Consider the following 6,000-nt stretch of genomic DNA (forward strand, 5'->3'; position numbering starts at 1 on the left):
CTGGTTTTCCATGAGAAAGTTGTCTGCCATGTCTTAAATTGTGGATGTCTTGACAAAGAATGAACCCCAGCTGATGTTTCTCATCCAGTTCATTTGTCACATTGAAAAAAGAAGGTGAAACTGAGTGCTTTGCACTGTGGGATTCAGTATTTCACACAGTTTTCTTTGTTGTAAGGTACTCATTATGATGTAGGTCATCCTGGTATTTCATCCATAAAGAAAATGTGCTCACTGCAGAAATAGGGCCGTATACAGATTTCCTGAAAGAATTTGCAGATTTCCTCTCAGACCTATTGGTTACTGTTGATAAAGCGCTAATTGTCGGAGATTTTAACATTCACGTTGATAATACAAATGATGCATTAGGACTTGCGTTTACTGACCTAATAAACTCTTTTGGAGTCAAGCAAAATGTCACTCGTCGTTTTAATCATACGCTAGATTTAATTATATCGCATAGAATCGATCTTACTGATACAGATATCGTACCTCAAAGTGATGATGTTACTGACCATTTCCTTGTATCGTGCATGCTGCGTATTACTGATATTAACTATATCGCTCCGCGTTATCGTCTGGGCAGAACTATTGTTCCAGCCACCAAAGACAGATTCACAAATAACCTGCCTGATTTATCTCAACTGCTCTGTGTACCCATAAGTACACATGAACTAGACGAAATGACTAGCAACATGGGCACTATCTTCTCTAATACATTAGAAGCTGTTGCCCCCATCAAATTGAAAAATGTTAGAGAAAAACGTACTGCGCCATGGTACAACAGTAATACCCATTCTCTCAAGAAAAAAACTTGTAGTCTTTGAGCGCAAATGGAGTAAAACTAACTTGGAAGTTTTTAGAATTGCGTGGAAAAACGGTATGTCCAGCTATAGACAGGCTCTAAAAGCTGCCAGGGCCGAGCATATCCACAAACTTATAGAAAATAACCAAAACAATCCAAGGTTTTTATTTAGCACAGTGGCTAGATTAACAAATAACCAGACGCCACCCGATCTAAATATTCCCTCACAGTTTAATAGTAATGTCTTTATGAATTTCTTCACTGATAAAATAGATAACATCAGAAATACAATAACAAATGTAGATTCTACAGCGTATAATACTTCAGCTTCATTCATCGCACCCAAAGATAAACTGCAGTGCTTTACAACTATAGGACAGGAAGAGCTAAATAAACTTATCACTGCATCTAAACCAACAACATGCCTGTTAGATCCAGTTAGAATCATGCTAGTAACATACTAATCATGCTAAAATCATGCTAGCAACATGCTAGTAACTTGCTAATCATGTTAACAACATGCTAGTAAACTTGCTAATCGTGCTAACAACATGCTAGTAAAATGCTAATCATGCTAGAAATGTGCTAGTAACATGCTAGCAACATGCTATCAACTTGCTAATCATGTTAAGAACATGCTAATAACTTGCTAATCATGCTAACAACATCTTAAACATGATAGAAACATGTTAACAACATGTTAGTAACATGTTAATCATGCTAGTAACATGCTAATCATGCTAGAAACATGTTAACAACATGATAGTAACATGCCAATCGTGCTAGAATCATGCTAGTAACTTGCTAATCATGCTAACATCATGTTAATAACACGTTAATCATGCTAGAATCATGCTAGCAACATGCTAACCATGCTTGTAATATGTTAATCATGCTATAAACATGCTAATCATGTTAGAAACATGCTTGCAAAACGCTAGTAACATGCTAATAATGCTAGAATCATGCTATCAACTTGTTAACCATGCTAGTAACATGCTAGTAACTTGTTAATCATGCTAGAATCATGCTAGTAGCATGCTAATAATGCTAGAATCATGATAGTAACTTGTTATCCATGCTAGTAACTTGCTAGTCATGCTAGCAACATGATAGTAACATGCTAATATTGCTAGAAACATGCTAGCAACAGACTAGATATCAGCATACTGTAGTGCATTAAGAAAAAAAAATACAAAGACATTTAAACTTACACGGTTAAGCAGCCAAAACATTTCCAAACTCAAAAATGTATAGCTGTGTAAGTTCATTTTAATCTGTCGGTTCCCAAATGTAGTTTTAAGAGTTTTTTTAGGCAAGAATGTACTTTAGACTGCGGTTTGTTAATAAAAATAACGTCTATTTAAAGGGCACCTATTATGCAAAAAACCCTTTTGCATGGTGTTTGGACATAAATGTGTGTTGGCAGTGTGTGAACACAGCCACCCTACAATGATACAAATCCACCCACTCCTTATTTTTTAATCCCCATTAAACCAAAGCAGTCTCAGTAGGCATGCCATTTTGATTCTCAAAGCAATATGACATCACATGGCCGTTGACCGGCAGTCCTGCATTGCCATAGTTTCCGCCCTCAGCGAGTTGTGTTGGTTGTATGCTGTCCTCGAATTTCTCTGCACCCAAGCTGCTGTAACGTCAACAATTGTCTGTAAGCAATCCCGGTGTTCTGTGTTTGGTTTGTAAGACTGAACATAAGAGTCTTCATTTTCTCCCAACATCTGAGCTGCTGAGGACACAGTGGATTACTTCTATTTTTGAAGGTAATGCGCCTCAAAATCTGCCTAACAAATTATTTCACTCCAGACTGCTTTGTGAATGTAATATCGTTCTAGTGCTTATAACGTTTTAACCTTCTTTGTGTGCATATGTTATTGAAGTATTTTAAGTATGTTCGTGAGCTCATTGTAACATTGCACAGCTTCGTCCCACTTTCAGAGTGTTTGACTTCCCATATGTACGGCTGAACACCGGTTCTCTTGCTCTCAGTCATGTTGCATCTACTGGCAGTTTATTGCAGTAGGTATGCAATGCAGAGCTGTGTATGCTATGCCCTCTTCTAAAGGGAATATGCAGCTCATTTTCATTGACTAGATATCAGCATACTGTAGTGCATTAAGAAAAAAAAATACAAAGACATTTAAACTTACACGGTTAAGCAGCCAAAACATTTCCAAACTCAAAAATGTATAGCTGTGTAAGTTCATTTTAATCTGTCGGTTTGTCTCCTATCTATCTATCTATCTTATATTGCCTTCAAAACATTCAAACTTTAAACTGTAGAACTACTTAGTGGATTACTTCTATTTTTGAAGGTAATGCGCCTCAAAATCTGCCTAACAAATTATTTCACTCCAGACTGCTTTGTGAATGTAATATCGTTCTAGTGCTTATAACGTTTTAACCTTCTTTGTGTGCATATGTTATTGAAGTATTTTAAGTATGTTCGTGAGCTCATTGTAACATTGCACAGCTTCGTCCCACTTTCAGAGTGTTTGACTTCCCATATGTACGGCTGAACACCGGTTCTCTTGCTCTCAGTCATGTTGCATCTACTGGCAGTTTATTGCAGTAGGTATGCAATGCAGAGCTGTGTATGCTATGCCCTCTTCTAAAGGGAATATGCAGCTCATTTTCATTTTAAGTGATACACACCAAAACAGCTCTTTTTTTAGACACGCCCAAAAAATTCAATTTTCCATTTGTTATAATAAATTATCTGTGGGATATTTTGAACTGAAACTTCACAGACACATTCTGGGGACACCCAAGACCAATATTACATCTTGTAAAAAGGGGCATAATAAGTGCCCTTTAAAAAATTTGCTTTGGTGCTTTTGGAGATGTGAGCTCCAGGGCATCAGTGGTCGTTCAGTGCTCATGAACCCGCCGAGAGCAGCCTCACCTCGGCCAGATCTTCTGGACTTTGCAGCTGGCTCTGATGTCTCTATAGTGGTTAAACATATAATTATATGTTATATAATTTGTTTTGGGTAAATCTCGTGGCAGTCTTTGGTCTCATTAATCTATCTATTATTGTTCCAGAGCAAATCGTTTTGGCTGAGGGCAAATTTTCATAACTTCATATATAACTTTAATGCTGCATCAGAGTGTTGCCTTTGTACTCTTGACTGAATTGCATAACAACGTTTATAACGGCCTTTCTGTTTATTAAATATTATTGTTCAATGAATAATATTTGATATAAATAATAGTGGTATTAAATAATAGTATTTGGTATTGCGAAACAGTCTTAGTGTTAGTGATGGTGATTTTGGTTACATTGTTACACGATTAGATGGTGACGAGACTCTTCATGAGTCAGTAGCAAAGACTTTTTTATTGAAAGGGAGCGAAATAAGGTTTTAAACAAGGAGATTATTTTTACTTTCAACAACACCTAATAAGGTGCAACCAACAAATGGGTCTTTTAAGACAAGCCATTATTGTTTCTTATTTATTTACACACTTGTGCTGCCAAGCTGCTGTATAAATGCAATATCACACTCATATTTGTGCGATATGACTCTGCATCAGCACAGCTGTGATTGTCTACGCTACATATCGCACCCCTGCTCATATTACTAATTTATACATATATACACTATATGGACAGAAGTATGGGATAAACCTCCTAATAACTGAATTCAGTAGTTTCAGTCAGACCCATTGCCACAGGTGTATAAAATCAAGCACCAGTGCATTGTGTGTAAAAGTTGTCAGCACTCTGCCAATTCCATAGCTGACAAGTTCCAAATGTCCAATGGCATTGATATCAGCACGATATCTGTGTGGCAGGAGCTTCATGGAATAGGTTTCAAATGCCGAGTGGCTGCATGCAAGCCTCACATCACCAAGTACAATGGCAAGCATCGGATGGAGTGCAGTCAAGCACACTGACACTGGACTCTGGAGCAGTGTAAACCTGTTCTGTGGCGTGACGAATCACGCTTCTCTGTTTGGCAGTCTGCCTGAGAGAGTCTGAGTCTGGCAGATGCTAAGAGAATGTTACCTGACTGACTGCATTATGCCAAAATGTAAAGTTTGGTGGAGGAGGGAAAATGGTATCAGGCTAGCCACATTATTCCAGTGAAGGGAAATCTTAATGCTTCAGCATACCAAGACAGTTTGGACAATACTATGCTTCCAACATTTTGTGTTTGGGGAAGGCCCTTTTCTATTCCAGTATGACTGTCCTCCAGTGCATAAAGCAAGATCCATAAAGACATGGTTGGATGAGTTTGGCTCAACCTCATCAAACACCTTTGAGATTAACTGGAACAGAGATTGCCAGACCTTTTCGTCCAACATCAGTGCCTGCCTCACAAATGCTCTACTGGTAGAATGGGCAAAAATTCCCCCTCAAAATCTTGAGGAAAGCCTTCCCAGAAGAATGGAAGTTGTTATAGCTGTAAAGGGGGAATCGACTTAATATTAATGTTTATATATTTAGAATCCAATGTCATGAAAGTCCTGTTGGTTTAATAGTCTGGTGTCCCAATACTTATGCATAGATAGATAGATAGATAGATAGATAGATAGACAGATGCATAGAAGTAGATAGAAGTCTTTCACTTTATAAACACACAATTGTTCCCCATATCCAATTTGTATGCAAATGGAAAAGCATCTGTTGGATGTTGAGAAGTGCACATCAATCAGTCCTTCTACAATTAACACGACAGAGGATGCGAGAATAAATCGGTTAGTTGTGCAGCATCAGTGAGACTTTTAGATTTCAGCAAATGCCTTTAGAACAGCAGGATTTACAGCCAGGCTTTGCTGGTATGAAGATAAAAAGGGAAAGTGCAGAACTAGGTGGAGACGGAAATCAGAGTGCTGCCATACACTAGATGGCAGTGTAGTGACATGACAAAATCTGTGTGTGTCAATGTCCTCTGCAGCTCTGTGTGATACCTTTAACATCTCAGGTTATCCAACAAGCTCTTTTCAGCGTCATATATATTCACTTACTACTGACATAATGGTCTATATGACTCAGTGGTCTATATGATCATTAAAAAATTTAAATGTGCTCGTTCTCTCTCTCTCTCTCTCTCTCTTGCATGCGTGAGCGTCTGTTGAGTGAGTGTGAGGAGCGTGTGGTGAGTGTGAGCGGTGTTTGCCCGCTGTGTCAAGAACAATTGCTTTCTCTTTCTTTTCTATTTTGTTTGTTTTTT

General features: G+C 38.1%; 1 protein-coding gene across 1 annotated transcript in view; it reads right to left on the reverse strand.

Moving 5' to 3' along the window:
* LOC107753351 (myelin transcription factor 1-like protein) overlaps positions 1–6,000 on the reverse strand; it is a 103,865-nt gene that overhangs the window by 20,851 nt on the left and 77,014 nt on the right. The window lies entirely within an intron of this gene.

This window comes from Sinocyclocheilus rhinocerous, unplaced genomic scaffold, assembly GCF_001515625.1.
Source record: "Sinocyclocheilus rhinocerous isolate Xijiao unplaced genomic scaffold, SAMN03320098_v1.1 scaffold1042, whole genome shotgun sequence".
Lineage (NCBI taxonomy): Eukaryota > Metazoa > Chordata > Actinopteri > Cypriniformes > Cyprinidae > Sinocyclocheilus > Sinocyclocheilus rhinocerous.